Here is a 23,813-nt window from a genome sequence, read left to right as displayed (position 1 = left end):
TGATCTTGGGGTTGTGAGTTTGAGCTCCATGTTGGGGAGTATATTGTATTTGAAACAAAACAAAACAAAACAAAATAAAATAATGAACATTTTCAATTTTTCCTTTTAAATTAAATATTTTCTGTAGAAATTTTTGTGGATACTGTTTTCCAGGTTAAATACATCTCTTTTTTACCTCTAGTTGTTTGTTTTTGTTTGTTTGTTTGTTTGTTTGTTTTAAATCATGAATAGCTGTTAAATTTTATCAAATACTTTTTTGAGTCATTTGAGCCTAGTGGCTCTTTGTTTTGGTTTATTGTTTTGTGTATGTGTGTGGAAAGCTTGCAAATTACTAATTATTATTATTATTATTATTTTTTTAAATAAGGTAGGGCTATTTAAAAAACCCCACTCATGTAGGACTATTCAGATTTTCTACTTTTGGGGTAAGTTTTTCTGAGTTATATTTTTCTAGAATTCAAACCATTCCATCTAAGTTTTCAAATTCACTGGTATAAAGTTGTTTATAACGTCTTGTTTTTACCTATTAAATATTTTCATAATTGCAATTTTGCTTCTGCTATCTTTTTTTTTTTTCTTCTTGTTTTCATTCATAGTGTACTGTTTTCCTAGGATATTTTTGAGTTTTATTTTTATTACAAGTTGTTCATTTGCCTTGTAACTTTATCTGGAAAAAAAATGTTAAAGGCTTGAGTTGAAGGTGAGTACCTTTCAAGAAGATTCAAGTTACTTCTGTCAGTCTCCTGGGGCACTATTCTGGTACTACTTTAAGTTGCTTCTTCACACAACATTTTTTTGACTACTCAGGTGGCATGAATTCAGACTGGAAACTCCTTATGAAGGCTCAGTTATGGTTATATAACCTTAGGGGAGGAGCTGTTCTGTCCCTCCACCCAGTGGCTAGGTCAATATAAGCAAGTCTCCTTGATCTCACCTTCCGTATAGCAGAGTTTTTTTCTGGCTCATGCCTTTGGGATCCCGGTTTATGTCTTATTCAGTTTCCACTTTGGGCAAGCTCAAGGCTTTATCTCCAATTTCTCAAGTCCTGCATATTCATCAAAATAGAAGTTCAAGTTTCCTGGCTGAGGCAAAAACCTTAGAATGGAAATCACCTTGTTCTTCAGTTACCTCTGACTTCCCGCTCTTAACCTCATTTTTGGGATTCACACATTCTTTTTTTTTTTTTTTTAAGTTTATTTTGCTATTTTGAGACAGAAGAGTGCACATGAACAGGAGAGGGGCAGAGAAAGAGGGAGAGAGCGAGAATCCCAAGCAGGGCTCCTGCGTTGTCAGCAAAGAGCCTGACACGGGGCTCGATCTCCTAAACCATGGCATCATGACCTGAGCTGAGATCAAGAGTTGGAAACAACCTACTGAGCCACCCAGGCACCCTGAGATTCTCAGATTCTTTACTTTTAGGACACTTGAACAATGTGGTTTAAGAAACAAAAACAAAAAACTTTCTTTTTGTGTTATTTCATTTTAGTTGTTTCAGTTGAAAGGGTTAGTCAGGGCATCTAATTTGTTATACTTCCCCAAATTGAAGCCCAGGTGGTCTTTTCCAAGTGAGTAAAATGAGGCTTTGTACAGCTACATCCAAGTCCAAAAGCCAGCAAATGAGTAGTGATGACACCTGGAAGGAACTGCAGGTAGCCCGAACTTTCCACAGCCCTCTGATTAGTGGATACATGCAGGGCAAATGATTTAAAGCCAGACTCTCAAGCAAAAAGTCCCAAGAAGGCTTCTGTATCCCCTTGGGAAATGGAAGTTGATGTTGTGTCAAGGGAAGAGTGGCTGTTTCCCTTTGTGGTCCCCTCTTCCATGTCATCTGCTCTTTAATACCATCTTCACTCACAAATCTGGCAATTTTGCATGTAATATCATTGGGAAGATGTAGGGATAGGGACCTTTGTACAATCAGTCAGGTCAGAAATTTGATACACTTTATTCCTATATTTAACAAACATCTGTTGAATACTTTACTATTCCTGGGGGATTCACTGAAAACAAGACCCAACATCTGCATTCAGAGAGCCTACAGCTAATGCAGAAGACAGAGGAAGGGAGCAGACTCTTCAAGGGAAGGATGGCTGTTGCAAAGAGGTAAGCACTGGATGCCGTGGCAGGACCAAGGAGTCAGAGGCCAGGGAGAGCTTGCTGAAAGAAGTGACATCCGAGTTGAGATCTGAGGGCGAAGAGAGTATGACTAGGCAGAGAGAGGAGGAGACCATAGTGCTCCATAGACAGGAAGTCCTGGACCCAGGAGTTGAGCTGAAGTGTGGCATGAGATAAGGCTGGAAGGTGGGCAGGGGTATATGGGAGAAGTGCCTTTTCAGTTGCCTTAAGACATGTGGGGTCTGTCTAGAGGGAAATAAGAAGCTGGAAGGTGAGTCAAGGAGAGTTCACTCAGAAAAATGACTCTAACTGCATTATAAGGATAGATTGCAGGGGGAAATGAGATTATGGTGGCCTGTGGAGACTGAGACATGTTTAGGAGATAAGGCTTTGGAGTCCTAATCCTGGTTCTATCACTTTTTAGCTGTGTGATTTTAGGCAAACTACTTATATGGTCTTTTGCCTTAATTTTCTCATCCATAAAGCAATAGGATGACAGGATCCTATTGTTGTTGTCTGAGGCTTAAGTGAGATTGCACACGTATAGTACTTTTGACAATATCTAACATATATTAAGGGCTCAATCTTATTGTTATCTGAATGGACAGGACTTACTGGGTGATTGAATAAAGGAGATGGGGAGAGAAGGATCAGAGATGGTCAATGGAGGCACTGAGATGAAAAGGAACCCACGTGGAAGTTCAGATCAATTCACTTGGAGGAGCCAGTGGGACATCCGTGTAGAGAAGTCTAGTTCACAGCTGGAAATAGCTTAGGTAAGCAGGGAAGATATCCCTGGCAGCAGCGGGGGGTGGGGGTGGGGACAGGAAACACTGAGCTGAGTTATGAAGGACAAGTAGGAGTGACTGAGGTGATAGGGAGCAGGGAGAGGAATCAGGCAGGGCTATGCCAGGGAGAGAGAGAAACATGTAAAAGCAGACCGGCAAGAGAAGGATATAACTGGAGCAAAGGCTAAGGAAAGCAACAGTGGAAGATAGAACAGGGAAAAGGCAGGGGTTGGATCTTTTAAATGGTGCTGCAGAGTTCTTGTTTTACTGTCTCCTCAATACCCACAATGAGAAGGTGACTTTTTTTTCCCTCCTTTACCTTTCCTGGAAAACACTGACTTCTTAAAATGTCCCCAACACCCAAAATGCTCTTGCCCTATTGCTTGAACTTAATGAAAATAGTTAATAGCATATCTGTTTTGTCACTATGGTAGTTTGTTATATATAATGCCTTTTGTGGGCCTAGACTCCTCCATAATTCTGCATCAAAGGGGTTCTTTCCAGAAAGTGGGGTTGAGGCCTGGCTACCTTTCTGTGTGTGGGATGCCTAGGGCAGATGACAGACTTTGATGGTGAGGAAGAAGCTACTCTGCCCCTCTTCACATGTCAACCCTGTGGCAAAGAGCCAGCTCGAACCCTGGACCTCGCTTACTGTCAAACTCTCAACATGATTTGTTCTTTCCGCCTTTGAGGCTTGGTAAGCCACCCAAATTTAAGCCAGAAATGAAGCTTAAGGCCAACACTGACAGAACATCCTCATGAGTTTCCAACATCAGGAGCCCAGGTGTGCTGGTCATGACTCTTCAGGCCCTTCCCCCTCACTCTTCACAGACCTCAGTTACTGTAAACTGCCTGCAGCCTCACCATCAGGCAGCCTCCCCCGAATTTGGCCTGATGAGTCATGGGCTGCTGATTCCACATCCCTAGTGAAACTTCTTGAAATCCTGCACATTGGTATATGTCTATAAAATTGGGTCAGTGCCAGTCACTGCAGAGTCGCTAATATTCTCCCAGGGGATTACTTACTCCTGGCTCCATGGGTTCACTCAATATTAGCAAGGCATTAATTTTAGTGAAGAGCTCTGGGATTCTGCAGGAAGCCAGGCCTGGGTTCAAATTCCGACTTAGTTTCTCACTAGTTGTATAACCTCAGACAAGCTAAGTCTCTATTTCCTCACCGGTAAAATCCTGTCATACGGGGATGATAATGACTTACTTTGAAGGGTTGCTAGAAGGATTAGAAACAATTATATGAAGAGCCTAGCAGGTAGTAAGTATTCAGAAATTGATAGCCACCATTAATAATAGGATTTTGTAAGATCTAAACTTTAGGGTATTGGATTTCATGATTTCAGAGTTTCTAAGAGGAGATCTAGCCATTGGTACTGACATGCAGTTTCCTGCCAGGCCAGGCAATGAGGTACGTTGGGAATAGTGAGGGTGCGGAGGTGATCCTACCCTAGACTCCAGGGACTCTCCTGATTTCTAGCCTATCCCCCATAGGACAGCAGGCAGATGAAAAAGCACGTTTCTCAATGGTTCACCCTTTCTTTGGGCAGAGGCATAGACTCCTCAGCTTCAGGGAACCTTTCTGTCCTCTGTATGAACCACTTCTATAATTTCCCCAAGGCTAATACTTAATATGTCATTTTCTAATTAGCACTTCTCAGTCACCGTCTCCAACTGGTCCACAAACACCCTTGGGAACTTTGATGTGATGGACTCTCTAATACTCCCTGCCCCGCCTCATCTCACCGTGACCCTCTGCCCCAGCAGAGTTGGCAGAGAACGGGGTGCAGGAAGAGTCTCTCGCCCCATTTCTAACGATCATTTAGATCGTTCACTGTAGGTTGGTATCTCAATCCAGCTTTGTTCTGGAAACATTCCAGACAAGGAAGGTCAGATACAATGCACCCACAACTTACCTTTAAGGCTTACAAGCTTAAAATCCCCTCTACAGTTCTGCCTGCACTGTAGGAGTGTCGGGAGAAAACAGGACACTTGCAAGGCTCCACAAGGATAATCCTCTGGGATTTGAGCAATCTTCCCAGCCAGACGTTACAATGTGCTAACACCCTTGTGAGTCATGAACTAACTCATGGTCAATTCTGTTTGGAGAACAGGATGAATAATTGAGAGTAACTGGGTGTTTGCCTGAATCTGGGCCTAACCCAGTATTTATTCTGTTTTCTTGTCTCTTTTTGCCTAAAACAAACATGTCTAGTTTCCCATCTTCCTCCACATTCCCTGCCTAATCCTTCACTGGCTCTTAGAGAAAAGTACAAAGTCTTTCACACAGTCTAAAGACCCCTTTGGGAGGTCCTGCCAACATCTTCAGCATCTCTATGCCAAGCTAGAAAGACTGGAAATGAAGGCAGCCATATCCTTGGGGGGTACATGCCTAAAAGCCATAATCTAACTTTTTAAAACTTTCTCTTTTGGAATAATTTTAGACTATAGACAAGTTGCAAAAAATAAAACAGGAAGTTCACCCATTTCTCTAAACGAGGTTCCCTTAATATTTACATTTTATATGACCATAGTGCAATGATCCAAACCAGGAAAATACCATTGGTACAATACTGTTAACTGAACTACAGTCTTTATTTGAATTTCAACAGTTTTCCCATTAATATACTTTTCCCGTTCCAGGATCCAATCTGGAGTCTCACACTGTATTTACTTGTTATGCCTTTTTAGTTTCTTCAATCTGTGAATTTCTTATTCATTGTCTTTCATGACCTTGACCTTTTGAAGAGTGCTGGTCATTAATTTTGTAGAATGTCTCTCAGTTTGGATATCTGCTATTTTCTCATGGTTATAGTGAGATTATCCATTTTTGGGCAAAAATACCACAAAAGTGATGTTATACTCTTCTCAGTGCATCATATCAAGGGGTACATGATGTTGGTATGTCTTATTCCTGGTGATATAAACCTTGATCACTGACTAGAATTTTCTTCTCTATGCTTTGTTTCTAAACATTTTCATTTCTTCTCTAACTATCCTTTCTCCTGTAGTGAACTCATCCTTTCTCATGAGTTTCAGTGTCATTTATCTACACCTCAAATATAACCAAATTTATATTTTTATGCTGTATCTCTCCTTTGAACTTCAGGCCATATGTCCATCAGCCTACTTAATCTTTCCACTTGGATACCTAATAAGGATCTCAAACATAATATTCAAAGCCAAACTCCCAAGTTTCCAACCATCTTCTACATCTTTGTGAAAGACAATCCATCTTTCCAGTAGCTCAAGCCAAAAATATTGGTGTCATCATTCACTCTTCTCTTTCTTTCTCACTACATCAGTGCATCAGAAAATGCCGCTGGTTCTATATTAAAAATCTATCCAGGCTGTAACCACTTCTTACTACCTTCTCAGCTACCACCCTCATGTGAGTAAGTCACCACCACTGCCATCTTCCACTTGGATTATTGCAATTGTTACCCAACTGATGTCCTTGATGTTGGCCTTATTTCCCTAAAGTCTTTTCTCCACAGAGCAGCCACAGTAATCTTTCAAACGTCTAAGTCAGACCATGTAATTCCTCTGATGAAAACCCTCCAATAGGGGCACCTGGGTAGCTCATTCAGTTAAGCGTCCGACTCTTGATTTAGGCTCAGGTCATGATCTCATGGTCATGAGATGGAGCCCCAGGTCAGGCTCTGTGCTTGGTGTGGAGCCTGCCTGAGATTCTCTCTCTCTCTCTCTCTCTCTCTCTCTCTCTCTCTCTCTGTCCCTCCCCAGCTTGCACACATTCTCTCTAAAACAAAGCAAAGCAAAACAAAACAAAACACAAAAAGCAACCCTCCAATAACTTCCCATCTCACTCAGTTAAAAGCTAAAATCCTTTCCCAGTGGACTACATGGCTCTACATGGTCCAGTCTGCCAACTTCTCCAATCACATCTGTGTGTTTTCATTTCCTACTGCCCTCCTCCTTGCAATTCCTTGAAACTCAACAAGTTTGCTCCTAATTCTGACTAGAATTTTCTTCTTTATTCTTAGTTTCAAAACATTTTCATTTCTTCTCTAATTATCCTTTCTCCTCTAGTGAACTCATCCTTTCTCATGAGTTTGAGTATCATTTCTCTACATAAATTCCAGGTCTTTGCTCATGATTCCAGTCCTCTTTTTCAGGAACCCCCCACTCAGTAGATGGCATCTCAACCAATCCAGCTGCACATACTGGAGCCTCACAATTATCCTCAATGATGTCTTCTCCCTCATGTCCAATCTATTATAAAACGCCGTGTCTTTTTTCCCCCACATAAACAACATTCAGACCTGTCTAATTCTCATCTCCACTGCTAATACCTGGGTTCACTATTATCTCTCCTTCCTCATTTCTTTGCCACTGCCAATCAATTCCCCCCACTGCGGCCCAACTGGCCTTTTCTCAATGCAAATCTGATCCAGTCACAGACTGTTTACATGCTTTTCAATGACTTCCCACAACTAGTAGACATAGACCATAATCCTTAACATGACTTACATAGCCCTCCTGGCGTGGCCCTCATCCTTCACATTCCAGCCATAGCCGCCTTCTCTCCATTCCTCAAATGGCACTATGCTTACCCTTGCCATGGCCTTCTCCTCTTTTAAGGAAACACTCCACCCAGCCCCTCCTGTCCTACTCTCCACCTTACTCTTTTGCCTCACTAAAATCTATACCTATACATGCTCACACTGCAATTTAATTATCATTTCCTCAGAGGAGCCTCCCCTGCTCCTCCATCCAGAGAAAGTGTCTTCGTTTTATACTACCAAAGAATCTTGCTTCATCTCTGCAGAATGCTCACATTATCTTATAATTGTCTGTTCAATACTGGGATTATTTGTCAAATATCTGTCTGCCCCATTAGACTGTAAATCTTATAGCAGAGAGCTAAGTGGTTGACAAATGGTCCACATTCAATCAATATTTGTGGAATGAGTAAATGAATAAATCAATGGATTGATAAAAATAAAATCATGCTTTTGAAAGACAGATCTGACAAATCAGTTGATAAAAGGAGGAGAAAGTGAAGGGCAGGAGTTCTGTATAATTAGTAGGCCATTTGAGTAACATAGGCCAGGAAAGGGGAAATAAATTTTTTTTTAATGTTTATTTATTTTTAAGAAAGACACAGAGCAGGGGAGGGGCAGAGAGAGAGGGAGAGAGAATCTCCAGCAGGCTCTAAGCTGTCAATGCAGAGTCCAATGCAGGGCTCGATCCCATGAACAGTGAGATCATGACCTGAGCCGAAATTGGATGCTAAACCAACTGAGCCACCCAGGAAATAAAATTCTAAACAAGGATAATGGAAAGGGAATGGAAAGTGGCTATTAGGGGTTGTATTTGTTCTACTGACAAAGTCACCCACAAACAGCCAGGGACACTGTGGTCTGTGCCCACTGCTCATCCCACATGTGGGCAGAGGATCAACAAAGGCCTGGCATGTTCAGCAGTCTCAACACTGGGGGGAAGTTCTGCGGTGAAGACAAAAGGCACTTTCTAGGACATTTTGTCTCTTAAAAAGACAAATCCATTTGAATGACAAAGAAATTCCAGTAACATATTGCCATCCTTTGGACCCTGGGGGTTCATAAATAGGCTGGTTCCTGTGTTTTTAACAGCATCTGATATATTTGATTACATTTTCAATTCAAAGAGTTCCATTGCTACAAGAAGCAACTTCATTACCAGGAGGGCCCAGAGCCCAGACTATACTAGCTCCCTGTATTATAATTTAGCCTCAGTCATACCTCAGACAATATTTATACAAGGTCACTTCTTCAAACCATGTCTAGCCTTCCCAAATGACAATATTATTTATGCCAAATGCTTCTCCTAAGGGATGGAAAACTGCCAACTCTGGTTTAATAGGCTATACGGACAGGCTAGAAAAACATCATTTGCAGCACACACAGTTTATGCATTTAGTGTATAACTAGGGGTACAGATTGATCATTGGAAACATGGCCGAAAGCTGGCCCCAGGAAAAAAAAAAGCCACAAAGGCACTAAGGTTTGGATCTTTCCTCTCCGATATTAGTTTTGGAAACCCTAGGTTTAGTCAGAATTATGAATGCACAAGAGAGAGCTGCCTCAGACTTCAGTGGCTACCTGAATATCCAAAATAGGGGGAAAACCTGCAAAAGGAAATTTAACTTGGGCGTGTGTGCCCAGCAGCCATCCTCATGTGGTTACAAATTAATGTGACCATCCAGTGGAACAGGCAGCCCAGGGGCCTTTAGTAACAAAGAACAGTCTAACCCATTGATGTTAATTTACCAAATTATTCACATCCCGCAATCTGGAATAGAAATCAGTGGCCAAAAAATGCCTCCTCTACACCTCAGTCAAAACACCTATAAAAATCTAGATACCAGGAGGCAAAGTCTGGAACATAAACTACTTCATCCTGTTGCTGATGAGTTATTACAGTACAGAACGCTCGGGCTGCCAGGGGCGTCGGGGCTACACTTGCTTCCAAGCTCTGCTCTTGGTGGCGCCTTTAATAAGACATTTGGTCAAAATGTATTGGTGACAACTCCTTTCTCTTAAAATCTAGTTAAGGATACAAGTCATACCGCCCACTTAATCCCTTACAGACCACTGGACCTTTAAAATCTCCATGGTAGAAAATTAACAAACTCCGGGAGGCCAAGCTTTCACCTACAGTATAAAAAAATATCCCTGTATGACTTGGTGATGATACATTCACTAATAAACAACTTATACATTATTGTCTTTTATTTATTTAAAAAAATGTTTAATGTTTATTTATTTTTAGAGTGAGAGAGACAGAGCACAAGCATGGGAGAGGCAGAGAGAGACACACACAGAATCTGAAGCAGGCTCCAGGCTCCGAGCTGTCAGCACAGAGCCCGATGCTGGGCTCGAACTCACAAACCTCGAGGTCACGACCTGAGCCAAAGTCGGACGCTCCACCAACTGAGCCACCCAGGCACCCCCATTATTGTCTTTTAAATAGATACTACCATTCCTACATAAAAATATTGTATCTAAGTTTTAGGAAACAAATGTCAGCTTATAAAGGGGTTTCAAAATTCAAACTTGTTCCTCTGTACTGATAAATCTGGAATATTTTTTGTTGCTTAAAATGCATTATTTTTTTTCAAGTTTATTTATTTTGAGACCGAGAGAGAACATGCGTGCATGAAAAGGGGAGGGGCAAGGAAAAAAGGGAGAGAGAGAGTATCCCAAGCAGGCTATGCGCTGTCAGTGCAGAGCCCAAGGCAGAGCTCAGTCTCATGAATCGTGGGATCATGACCTGAGACGGAATCCAGAATTGGTCACTTAACCCACTGAGCCACCCAGGCACCCTTAAAATGCATTATTGAAAGGCTGTAAGTGTTGCATTTTTGTTTTCAAGAGCTCTCTCCGGAGGAATTACCTCCCATTGGACCAATGTTTAGTAGTACTTGAGATATCATTATTTATTAGTAATTCTAGCATTAACCCTTTTTGATAAGCACTTGGCCAAACAATTCCATGGCCAGGAATTATTTCAGGACCATAATTAGAAATATGTGCAAAGATATTGACCACAGAATTACTTATTATTGGTAGTAAATGTACAACAATAAAGAAGCTGGTTAAAACAAATTAGCTATATGATGAAATACTACATAACCATGAAAAAATCATGTTATAGAAAAATATCTAACCCATAGGAGAAAGTTTACAGTACACTAAGTGCAAAAAGAGATGACAAAACAATATACACCACATATATGTTCAGATGGAATGATATCAAAATATTAACCCATGCAGGGCTCCCCCAAGTGGTGTGGGCAGACTTTAAGAAGGGGGCTAAGGAACTACACTGATGTGACTTGATTTATATGCGCAAGCCAGTAAGACTTAGGGACATTTGGACAAGAGTTTTTACTTACGTTTTTATTATAGAAGTAATTCGCATCCCACCTGTCATCATCCAAGTGAGGAAGGAATAGCGTGGCCATTTTTCACTGTTCCTAGCCCAGTGGTGGTTTGGACAGGGCCTGCATGAGCCTCCATCTGGCCTTCTGTCTGAAGCATTCTCCTTAAGTCAAGAGCAAGAAACCTTAGTCTCACACAGTGAGATCCCTCTCTCCTCAACAGTAAAGCATTGCCATATGGTTCCTAACATTACAGCACTCATGGGTAACCCCTGAAACTATCTTCATGTCCACATGATACTACGGCATAGAGATTTATTAGGATATTGTAAATAAAACTTGGATAAACAGAAGCATGAAATGGGAGACCCCACAGGCTAAAAAAAAAAAAAAAAAAAAAAAGTTAAGAAAACAAACCTGCTTCGTCAGCTTCTCTGGCAAACAGATATGGGCCATGATTTATTAAAACAGGAGCTTTTTTGAGGCATGATTATAGACAAGAGAAAGTTGAATAAAGCTTTGGCTTTAAAGTGCTTCTGCCTGTATGTGCTGGGCTTTTGTATCTGAATGTTCTGTGGGCTCCCCATGTTCAATGCATCGGAAGCAGATATCATTCTCTTCTTTTTTTTTTTTTCTTTCTTTTCTTTAAAAAAAATTTTTTTTAAGTTTATTTGAGAGAAGGAGAGAGCGAGAGAGAGAAAGAGTGGAGGAGAGGCAGAGAGCGAGAGAGAGAGAATCCAAGCAGGCTCCACACTGTCAGCATGAACCATGGGATCATGACCTGAGTTGAAACCAAGAGTTGGATGGTTAGTTGACTGAGCCACCCAGATGCCCCTCTCTTCTTCTTTTTTTTTTTGTTTTTTGTTAGTGTCACTATTTGGATGGTACCAGAATAGAGGTGACAGGCAAAGCAAAAGAGATGACTGAGTACTCTGGTCAGAAGCATAGTGAGATTGGGGAAGAGAACAAAGGATAGACCTTTGGGACAGGCCCACATCTGAGGTAGAGGGAGAAAAAAGTAAATTCAAAGGGACCATCCAAGAAGTCAGAGTAGGAATGAGTTTGCTCTGTATCAAGGTATATAAACATCATTTGCTTTAAGGTGGAAATTTTAGTCAAAAATATAGTCTGAAGACAACATAGTTTTATTTTGTTTGATGCTAATGGATCTCTGCCCGAAACTAAAATAATCCAGATGCATCAGATAGAGCAAAACTGTGCTTAAATACTTCCAAGAGTTCAACTATTTCACTTGCCAAATAAATAAATAAATAAATAAATAAATAAATAAATAAATAACTTTTTAAGAGGTAAGTGAATAATTACAGGCATATAAAAGGGGATCCAAAAGGTTGACTGTATCAAGAAAAATTTGTAAATGGGTACAACTTGAAAAGGTCCTACTGACTTTATAGGCCCAGGATTCTCATTCATAAAGGTTAAATTGACATTTTTGCTTGAACGCATTATTAAACAGTAGGAGCTAATGGGGGTTCACTTTTGTTTCCTAGACCTAAGTGTTGTCTGGCTCCCTCTGTTCAGAAATAACCACAGGGCTCTCTCACTCAGCAGTAATGCTGAGAGCATCCTCCCAGACTGGAAGGTTGAAAACTGTTGCCTCTGTGGTTCCTGAAGCTGGGATCAGACTAGAGCAATTGTGCAGTCAATTTGGCCCATCTTGAAGACTTTGGCTCTCAAATGGCAGGGCTGTGCAGACTAAACTAGAGGTTATTTTACAAGGACCATCAAAATCCTCATTTGCATGTGTGAAATTCCTGTGGAGAGGCTGGTTTTGAATCAGGCTGGTTGGGCCAGATTACAAGTTGAGTCGCTAGTGTGAATGTGAATAGCATCAGCTAGATCTCAGCCCCTTCCAGTCAGCCTTTCTCTTCTGGGGACCAAATCACTAGCCAGTTGTTTGAATTTCAACACAAGTGACCCCAACACCTGCCATTCACCTCCTAGCTAGCAGAGGACATCAAATTTTCTTAGAAAAAAAAAATGGCCATTGGGCGCCTAGGTGGCTCAGTTGGTTGAGCGTCTGACTTCAGCTCAGGTCATGATCTCACAGTCTGTGAGTTCGAGCTCCACGTCAGGCTCTGTGCTGACAGCTCAGACCCTGGAGCCTGCTTCCGATTCCGTGTCTCCCTCTATCTTTCTGCCCCTCCCCCACTCGTGCTCTGTTTCTCTCTCTCTCTCTCAAAAATAAATAAAAACATTTAAAAAATTAAAAAAATAAAATAAAATAAAATGGTCATCACCAGCCACCACCACAATAATGATGTTCACTGAGTACTTACATTGTCCTAAGTGCTTTACACGCATCATATACTCAGATCCTCACAGCACCCCTATGAAGTTTGGTATTACCATTGTATTACCATTTCTCAGAGGAGAAAACTGAAGCTCAGAGAGATTAAGGATAACTCATCCCAGGTCACACAGGTAGAAAGCAGTAGATCTGAAGGCAGATAGTTTCACTTCCACATTTATGTCTTTTACCACTTTTGCCTGATGCTGTGTTGCTTCCTTCTAGTAGGCTGATTTCAGCTGGCAATGAATAGCAGCAATGAACGCTGGGATCAAAACCAAAAGGTTGTGTGATATGGAACAAATCATCAAGTTTGAATAGAACTCAGGTACTTGTGTCATTTTTGTCTCAAAACAGAGCTGTGTGAATCATAGGGAGCCATGCCACTTGCGGAGGGTGATTCTAGTTCTTAATCTGGACAGGACGGCACAGTATACGCTCCATTCCTCTATCTCCCAGTAGCAACTAACTCTCTTGATTCCACAGTTTTGTTTTGTTTGCTCCCTCTGGGGCAGCTCTGGGATTCAGAACTTTCTCTATAGAGGCTTGAGGAAAAGAAAGCAACCTATAAACGAAGTCCTAAATTCGAGCTGTGGAGGGCATGTGCCTCCCTATCTATACGGTTGCAGCTGCAGAGACCATCCCTCAGCGTCCCTTTCAGGGTACAGAGCTAGGGAGCATGAGGAAAATGGGGCCACTTATTCTTCAGCTTAGAGATTCTTCTGAACCATCAGAAAACACTTGCTTTGAGAGGGAGGTGTGTGACTGCAGGTCCCTGATGTCCCTTCCAGGGAACAACGCGGCACAGTACTTACAAATTTCCCAGCTCTCCATCCCTCCAGAACATCCTCCGCACATGGAGGGGGGTGTCCTATACTCATCACCTGGACAGCAGTCTGGCAACCACTGGCCAAAGTGGTTTATAACATCTGGATAACTGTTTCCAGATGTGGCCTTCCCCTGAAATACTTGATTAAAAGTTTCACACTCAGCATCTGGAAATAACTGACATATGCACAGAGAGTTCCTATCATCTGCACCCAGAGTAAAGCAGTAGGGCCACTCCAGAAGATGAGAGGATGTTCAGAGCAAGCCCAAGAAAACTGTGAGATGGTGTATCTGTTGGGTCCTCATTGAAGTCAAGCAAATGGAGCCAAGTCCGGAGGCAGTAAAATGGACTGGCAGAGCTAGGGTTTGGAGTCAGACAGATCCGCATTCAAACACCAACTCCACCAATCACGAGCAAGGTCTTCAGCAAAGACTTTAACCTCTCAGAGCCTCAGATTTCTCCTCTGTAAAATGGGAATGCAACAATCCTCAGGGGAAGATTGTGACATGCCTGGCACATAGCAGGCACTCAATAAATGGTAGTTTCTGTTTTCCTTCTTACTAGTTAAGTCTATAAACACAATTCACTGTTATGCTTATTACATAACTGAATAAAACACTTAGGATTAGAAGTTCCTTTTTCACTGTTTATACAGAACATTAACATTTTTCAAGCACAAATAATAGCAGCAGATGTTTATAATGTGCCCTTTTGAGGAGGAGCTCAATTTCACATCAAAACTTGTAAATCTCTGAATTTGTCTCAAAAAGCAACTTCAGACCAATCCGGAACCCAGATTAAAATTTTGGGGTCCTTCATGTCTTCTGGAGTTAGACATCTGGATGTTACAGAGAAAAGGGAGTCCGGCTACACCGAGAGTTAAGATTCACCAAATCTGTGAAGGGGTTGGACAAATGATCCTCATATAACAGGTGCAGGGAGGTTAAGTGACATTATATGTGTTGGGTTGAAGATTTACTCCAAATGAGTAAGCTAATTTTATTCACTCTATAGAATCTTCCCCCCTCCTTTACTTTGAAAGTCATTATCAATGGCTATAATTTATGGAGCATCTGTAATACACCAGGGCCGTGATAGGCACCTTTCCTACACCACTTCCATGTGATCTTTATTACAACCGGCCTGTAAAGCAGGCATCGTTATCATCCCCATTTTTCAGGTGGGGAAATTGTAGCTCAAGGAACTTAAATAGTTTACCACAAATCATAAAGCCAACCAGCAGCAGACCTGGAATTTGAACCCGTCGGTCTAACTCCAAAGGCATCTGCCAACAGCTTTGAAACAACAACTTCAACTTACCATGGAGTGAGCAAAGGGCTAGTGAAAATGACTTTTCCGCTCATCGCCTCAAGTCACCATGACAATTAACCTGTGGCATCCCCGGTTTGCCGTGTCCACAACCTGGACCGTGTCCACAGTTCCTTATGGTTGCTAGAACACCTTTTTTATTTTTCGGGTCCAGATTGCTGGACAGGTGTTCAATACAATAGCTCCTTTTCTCCCCATCTGCGTCTCTGTGCGCGAGGCCCCGATCTGTCACTGGTGGCTGCTCCCCACATGTGCTCACGGCCCCGCTGATGAGAAATGGCAGAAGCAGGTATTAAAGGTGGAGGTTCTGGCTTATTGCTCTGAATGTATTAAAAACCATTCCCAGACTCCACATAAAGAGTTTTACACACACAGCACATATGATACAAGGGAGACAGAGAAGCAGACGTGGGGATAACCACAGTGAGACAAGTAACCACAACACAAGTCTGGAGAGACGGGCCTAAGGAAAGCTACTTTCACAGACTGGGTGATGGATCGTCTCCTCAGCAGACAGACAGCTAGAGGTACTTATTTTTATAAAAAGTTGACAGAAAGAACTCCAGACATCCAGGCCTGCTCTCTTCCTATTCTTGTGTCCAGAGCTGACTCAGCCTCTCTGTTTCCCTTTGCAGCATGGTGAGTTATTCCATGCACTCGTGCTAATTCTTCACAGCCCGCTCTCTCTCTTCTCACAGGTCGTTGAAATGTCTACTTGTCTGGGTTAGAAATTGGGTGGATGCTGAATTGCCTTCTGTAGTCCTCCCCAGGGATGAATTTCTCATACCTAGGGTATTGTTGGTGGGGAAAATTCTTTCAATTTAAAGGCCCTTGAGATGGTTATCCAAAGAATTTATTTTACTAGGCTCTTGAAGACGATACTTACCATTTATTGAGTACACAGTAAGTGCCAGGTAATTTCCATAAGCTATCACATTTAACCCTCATAAAAATCACATAAGGTAGGTATTAGCCCCATTGTACAGATCAATAGCAGATAAGACACATACAATAAATGGAAGGGAAGATAAAACCATATGGTGTACCGATTTCCGCAGAGCTTCTTTAGTATTGGAGAGGTAGGTGATACAGTGAAAGGAGCTGCGCCTGGGCCAGGAGACCTGAATTCTTGTCCTGGCATCAACACTAGCCAGATCTGGATGTGGGCAAGACACCGGAGCTCTGTGCACCTCTGTTTATCTAATCTAAAAAAAAAAAAAAAAAAAGTAGTTGGTTGGACTAGGCAATTTCTATATATATGGCCTCTTTCTCTAATTTTCTTTCTTTTCCTTTTTAAAATTTTATTTATTTAGGGGCGCCTGGGTGGCTCAAGCGTCCTACTTTGGCTCGGGTCATGATCTCGCAGTTCGTGGTTTTGGGCCCCGCATAGGTCTCTGTACTGACAGCTTGGAGCCTGGAGCCTGCTTCAGATTCTGTGTCTCTCTCTCTCTCCTCCCCTCCCCAGCTCACGGTCTGTCTCTCTCTCTCAAATAATAAATAAACATTAAGAAAAATTTTTTTTAATTTATTTATTTAAATTCAAGTTAGTTTGGGGCGCCTGGGTGGCTCAGTCGGTTAGGCATCTAACTTCTGCTCAGGTCATGATCTCACAGCTCATGATTTCGAGCTCCGTGTCAGGCTCTGTGCTGACAGCTCAGAGCCCGGAGCCTGCTTCGAATTCTGTCTCCCCCTCTCGCTGTCTCTGCCCCACCCCCACTCACGTTCTGCCTCTCTCTCCTTCAAAAATAAACATTAAAAAAAAAACACACCAAATAAATAAATAAATAAATAAGTAAATTCAAGTTAGTTAACATACAGGGTAGTATTGGTTTCGGGAGTACAATTCATCATCTCCATATAACACCCGGCACTCATCCCAGCATGTGCCCTCCTTAATGCCCATCACCCATTTAGCTCATGTCCCCACCTACCTGCCCTCCAGTAACCCTCAGTTTTTTCTGTGTATTTAAGAGTCTCTTATGGTTTGCGTCCCTCTCTATTTTTATTTTATTTTATTTTTCCTTCCCTTTCCCTATGTTCATCTGTTTTGTTTCTTAAATTCCACATATGAGTGAAATCATATGCTATTTGTCTTTCTCTGACTGACTTGTTTAGCATAATATGCTCTAGTTTCATCCTCTTCCTCTAACTTTCTGTGACTATGAGCTATTTTCATACTGTAGTTAATGTTAATAATGTCAGACTCTCCATGAATAAAGTCCTAGAATAAAACTAGTCCATCAGCACTGAACTGATGTCTTTCATCATCCAGCTCTGGAAAACATCCCATCCAAGCCACATCTAGATTATGATTTAGCAAGCCATAGATTTTTAAATGCTTTTTCTTAAAAGTTTTTATTTATTTTTGAAAGAGAGAGTGCACAAGTGGGTAAGGGGCAGGGTGGTGGTGGGGGACAGAGGATCCAAAGTGGGCTCCTCTGCCAGCAGAAAGCCCGGCTCGGGGCTCGAACTCGTGAGAGATCATGACCTGAGCCAAAGTCATATGCTTAACTGAGTGAGCCACCCAGACACCCCTAGCATGCCATAGATTTTAAAGACAAACTGAAGCAGAACTTAAAGCCCTGTGGCATAATCACAGAAGCAGTTGTTTTTCTACCTTGGATCTGAGAAGTTTCCTTACAAAAGAATAGGTGTTTGGTATTCTGATTATCTACTGCTATATAATAAACCTCCCCCAAAACTTAGTGATTTACAACTATTTCATATTTTCTTTCACGGTTCTGGGTGTTTTAGGGCTCAGCTGGGTGGTTCTCTTTTGGAGTCCCTCAAATTCATTCCGTTGAATCAAGGCAAAGGTTGGAGTCTTCTAAAGGTTTTTTCACTCATACATCTGACATGTGGACTGGGATGGCTGTGGGCTTATTGGTCATACCTCTATCCATGTGGCTTCTCCATGTGGCTACATTGGGCTTCCTTGGGCTTCTTCACAGCATGGTAGTCTTGAGGTAGTCAGATTTCTTCTATCATTGAGGCTGGATTCCCCCAGAGTGAGCATTCCAAGAGAGCTAGGCAGAAGCTATAAGCTTTCTCATGACTCAGCCTCACTTCTGTATTCTATTCGTCACAGCATTCACCAATCGGCTTGAATTCAAAGAAATGGAAGCATAGATTCTACTGCTCATGGGGAGAATGGTTTGTACATACAGGAAGGAATTGATGGCAGCCATCCTAAAGACAAGTTACTCTACTTGGCCTATCACAGAGCAAAATGAACTATGGGTAAAAGTCAGCCTCTCTCTCTCTCATACTCTCTCTCTCTCACACACACACAAACAGGTTGAACACCACAAAGAAGAGTAATTGGTGGAAAGCACGCTTCCGTTTCTGTGAGACAACATTAAGCTTTGTCATTCTGGAAAAGGGAGAGCAATTTAATTGAGGAAATGTCTTCAGAAGAAACAGTCAAGGCATGTTAGTGATCTAGTTAAGTCTGCCAGGACGGATATTGATATCCCAGTAATCTTAAGACAAATCCAGATGTCCATTTGTGATCATCCTTAAGTGAAGGTGAAACCAGAGGGATGAAGTCGCCAGACCCAGTCCCAGACATCTACACGGATAAGCAGCCTGATGTGTAGCTGTTTTGACGGGCAGGCTTAAGAACACTAAGAAACAAACTGAGGATCTGGACAATATCGCTATCAGGAAAGCATATCATAAGCCCCAGAATGTGACATTGTCCCAAGAAAAACAGCAACCCAAAGGCCAACTAAAAAAATGAAGATGCTGGAGTAGACAAGCAGGTCAGATATGACAGCGGTGGTGAGCAGAGAAAAGTCTGGAGAGAATGTAGGAACCCGAAGAGGATGGCATAAGAACTGGAACTGCAGCCCCCTAAAGGGCTGATATTATCTGTAAAAGAAAATATCTGCAGCTCCTGGGGAAGAAAAGAGACTTTGGGAGCCACCAGGGAAGCAGCACAGTGATCCTTTAGGTTATGGATGCCAGAACAAAGCTAGAATTACTGTGGCTTGGAAGGTGAACCTAAAAGCCCCCAAAAGAAGCATTTCTTTTTCTTCATGACTCACAGAGAGTCAGGAATGAATTCCCTAGACATGAAATTTAAGAGGTTTCTGGCCTGTATCTGGAATATTTAGGAGTTGTCAGCCTTACAATCTGATGGGCACTGCAAGAAGCTCTGGGAGTCTGAGGGGCAACGAGATGGAACAGAAAGTTGTTTTCCTCTCTGGCTCTGCCTCCAGAGGGCAACAGGGGCTTGTTCTTTAAATAGTGGGACTTTTAACAGCAGAGGGCTCCAACAGGTCAATTGCAATCTACCAGCTGACAGAGGGCACTAACTGGACCAGTCTTCAGGTTATAGCACTCAGTTACACCCACCCCTCTGGTTCTTTAAAGAACTGTCCTGCAGTTCTGGCAAGCATAAAAATCTGTACGTCTTTTGAACTCATAATCTCACTTCTGGGAATTGAATGTAACCAAACCATCCACAAGCAAAATATATGTGCATGAAGATGTTCACAGCAGCGTTGTTTATAAGTAGAATAACTCAGTGCTTCTCAGACCCTGATGTACATCACTTGGAGACCTTCTGACAAGGCAGATTCAGTAGGTCTGGGGTGAGACTTGCAACTCTGCATTTCTTTTTTTTTTTTTTTTTCAACGTTTTTATTTATTTTTGGGACAGAGAGAGACAGAGCATGAACGGGGGAGAGGCAGAGAGAGAGGGAGACACAGAATCGGAAACAGGCTCCAGGCTCTGGGCTGATGGCCCCGACGCGGGGCTCGAACTCACGGACTGCGAGATCGTGACCTGGCTGAAGTCGGACACTTAACCGACTGCGCCACCCAGGCGCCCCGCAACTCTGCATTTCTAACCAACTCTCAGTTGATACCTATGCCATCAGCCCACAGGCCCTACTGAATAGCAAGGGCTTACTTTAATTTTTTAACGTTTATTTATTTTTGAGAGAGAGAGAGATAGAGTGTGAGTGGGAGAAGGATAGAAAGAGAGGGAGACACAGAATCTGAAGCAGGCTTCAGGCTCTCAGCTGTCAGCACAGAGCCCGATGCAGGGCTCGAACCCACAAACTGTGAGATCATGACCACGCTTAAATGACTGAGCCACCCAGGCACCCTGCAAGGGCTTACTTTATATGCAGCTGAAAAACTACAGGGCAAGACATAACTAAATAAATGGTAAGTACATCTCTTTGGAATACCAAGCTAAATGTTAAAATAATATTCAAAACTAGCAATGTGAAAAAGTATTTACGACCTAACATTAAGAGAAAAACACAGGATAAAAAACCATGTACACATAAGGATTGCAATTGTAAAAAAAGAAATATGGGAAACACTGGAAGAAATCCAAAATTATTTACTGAGTGGTTGTTTTAGGACTGTGCAATTATGTTTTTCCCCCAGGTTTTCAAACTTTTTGTTGTGTTGCTACATTAGTTTCATAGGCGAAAAATGCTGGTAAAGAGTGGTATATTAAGGAGAGTGATCATACATCGTGTTTTGCTGGAACAGTCCTAGGTGTGTTAGCCCTACAGAATTATCAATGGGGGTCCGTTCAATCTCAGAAGTACCTCCTATAGTTGATGTGATCACATTAGATGTAGGACACACCTGGAGGCAGTTTGTGTGCTTTCTCTGTTACTCCAAAGAATTCGAAAAGCTGAACTGAAATGCCTAGAAGGAGAGGGCAGTGGAGGTCAGGAAGGTCTCTGCTGTGCACATTCATTTTTTTTTTTTTAATAGATTTATTTTTTAGATCAGTTTTAGCTTCACAGCAAAATTGAGCATAAGGTACAGAGATTTCTCATATACAACCTGCCTGTCCCCCACCCACCTCCACCCATTATCACCATCCCCCTCCAAGGTGGCACATTGTTACAACTGATGAATCTCCACTGACCCATCCTAATCACCAAAGACCATAGTTAACATGACAGTTCACTCTTGGTGTTGTACATTCTGTGCATGTGGACAAATACATAATGACATGTATCCACCATTATGGTATCATGAAGAATAGTTTCACTACCCTAAAACTCCTCTTGCACATTTTTTAAAGGTATATTTTGATAATGATATAAGACCTCAACAATATACATATAGGAAATGCCTTGCTACAACCATGAAAGCTAGAAATTCTGCAACAAGGGGCCAGAGGAAGTCAGATAAACGTTTGCTGAGCTTAAATTCTCCTTAGTTATCCCTGTTTGACCTTTTCTCCTTACTGCCCACCAGGAGTCACTTCATAAAATGATGTCTTACATGTCTTGGGGCAATGCATTTTTTTCTTGCTGCTGCTGATTCTCTAAGGAGGTAGAGTTAATATTTTAAAATGCTGATTATTCACTTTGATTCCTTTTTGCTGCTTTTGCTAACATGTGAAATTTTTAGAGCCAGACTTTTTCAGTGCCGACTTAAACCCTATAATCTATTACTTCTTTTACTTCATGCCTTATCATAAACCTGAGTCAAACTAATGCTACCACTTAAATTTTAAAAATAGTATTGGGTCACCTGGGTGCCTCAGTCGGTTAAGTGTCCGACTTCGGCTTGGGTCACGATCTCACAGTTTGTTAATTCGAGCCCCATATCAGGCTCTGTGCTGACAGCTCAGAGCCTGATGCCTGCTTCAGATTCTGTGTCTCCCTTTCTCTGCCCCTCCCCTGCTCACGCTCTGTCTCCCTCAAAAATAAATAAATATTAAAAATTATTTTTAAATATAAAAATAGTATTATTTAGGAGAAAAACTTTAAAACAATTGAATTAACTAAAACAAACCAAATTTGTTTACAGCGATTTCTAAGGTACTATTCCTATTTCATTGACTTGGAATTTTATTATTAAATATTGCTTTTAAAAAAATGTCAGCCATGAACTGCAATTTGGAAAATATTTTATAAAATACAGCTTCTGCCATAATTATTTTACTCAAATTGAATTAAATTTGCAGTGCTATTTCTTTTGTCTTCTATGAAATTCATCAATTTTCTTTGTTCTTACAGAAATTAATATATATTTCTCACACACACCCTGGTGTGAAACACTTAAGTCCTAGGCCTGAAGTATTTGTTGTGCAGAGTCCTTGTCTGCTAGTGATTAGGTATGTGGGAGCCCAGAGAATGATGGCCTTTGTTCTTTTTTTCCTGCCATGTATATTCTATTTCACTTGGACAGAGCTAAACTGTATTATACCCCAAGGACAAATGACACCAGGTGAATGACAATAGATGATTCTAATTTGAGAACAGCTATTCAGAATGAGTATAAATTCTGATTGGTGGTGCTTTTAAAAACAACAACAACAACAAAAATAAGAGCTTTTTGGGGTCGATATTGCACTTCACCTTTTAGGTCATTTTAAATAATAGTGAAAGAGAGCGAGAGGGAGAGACATGCCATAGTTTGCCATTCCAAACAAATAAAGAAAGAGAGAGAGGGAGAAAGAATAGACAGAGTTGAAAAGCAATGCCTTCCTAAAGTATACATGCGAAAAAGAAACAAAATGAGTGAAATGGAATGTGAACAAAGTCAAGAAAAAAGCTAGACAAAATGCTTAGGGGACAAAGTGTAACCTAAAGAAAGGAAATCCTAGCTGGTGAGACTTCACTTGAAACAAGAAGATAAAAATCCTTTATACAATCAGCAAACAAAAGCAAGGAAATATAAATTCTCAAATCCCATGGAGAGCCTGGAAGGGAAGTCAGCGAGACAATTGAGAGCAGGCAGTTGAGAGGATAAATCATTTCTTTACCTCACTCTACACAAAAAGAAGGTAACAGCCCAGGGTGAGACGTATTTTCCAGCAGAAGAGTAGGGAATTGTTGAAATGCTTTTCCCTCACCACAAAAAGCTAAAAGAACACCCGATTCAAATGAAAAGGATTCTTGCAGAAAGACAAAATCCATTTCTACAGTGATCGTGGGTGAGAGTCTGTCTGTCCCCCTTTGGCATCACATGAAATGTTTGTTGCCTTACTGATAAAGGAAGACCAGTAAGGACAGTAGAATTCACTGGAGCAGTCTCACTTAAGGAAAGACTTTGGGATTTTCTTGGGGTGCAGTCCAAGTAATTAGAAAGTAGGATCATTAGAAACATTGAGACCAGCAGTTTCTCACCCATAAACACAATTTTGAGACTAAAGTTATGATTGTTTAAAATAATCAAGGGTGCCTGGCTGGCTCAGTTGCAGGAGCATGTGACTCTTGATCCTGGGGTTGTAAGTTCGAGCCCCATGTTGGGTGTAGAGATTACTTAAAATCAATAAATACATACAATTTAAAAGTAGAATAAAGTGAGTCAAAGTCATTTAAAAACATTTACTTAAATATCTCAGCATTTACTTAAAAACAACACACGCACACACACACATGACCATGGAATCCAAGAAGCAGACATCCACCAAGGTCTTACAAACTTAAGAAAAAATTATTTGACGTGATAGTGAAGCCAAACATATTTTATCTTGGCCAAAAAGTATTTAAAGTTCATTTATCATAAAACACACACACACACACACACACACACACACACACACACACACACACA

The 23,813-nt window shown here is 41.4% G+C and overlaps 1 long non-coding RNA gene across 1 annotated transcript; it reads right to left on the bottom strand.

The window, feature by feature from the left end:
• Window positions 1-10,180: 10,180 nt before the first annotated feature.
• LOC121015281 (uncharacterized) lies at window positions 10,181-19,860 on the bottom strand. The gene is made up of 3 exons (XR_005783735.1): window positions 18,160-19,860; window positions 16,313-16,471; window positions 10,181-10,961 (listed from the first exon to the last, which is right to left on the bottom strand). It is a non-coding gene; the product is annotated as an uncharacterized LOC121015281 (long non-coding RNA).
• Window positions 19,861-23,813: the final 3,953 nt, after the last annotated feature.

This window comes from Herpailurus yagouaroundi, unplaced genomic scaffold, assembly GCF_014898765.1.
Source record: "Herpailurus yagouaroundi ecotype Mexico unplaced genomic scaffold, PumYag 29, whole genome shotgun sequence".
NCBI lineage: Eukaryota > Metazoa > Chordata > Mammalia > Carnivora > Felidae > Herpailurus > Herpailurus yagouaroundi.
The sequence above is the reverse complement of the archived record's forward strand: the minus strand, read 5'-3'. Positions and strand labels throughout refer to the sequence as shown.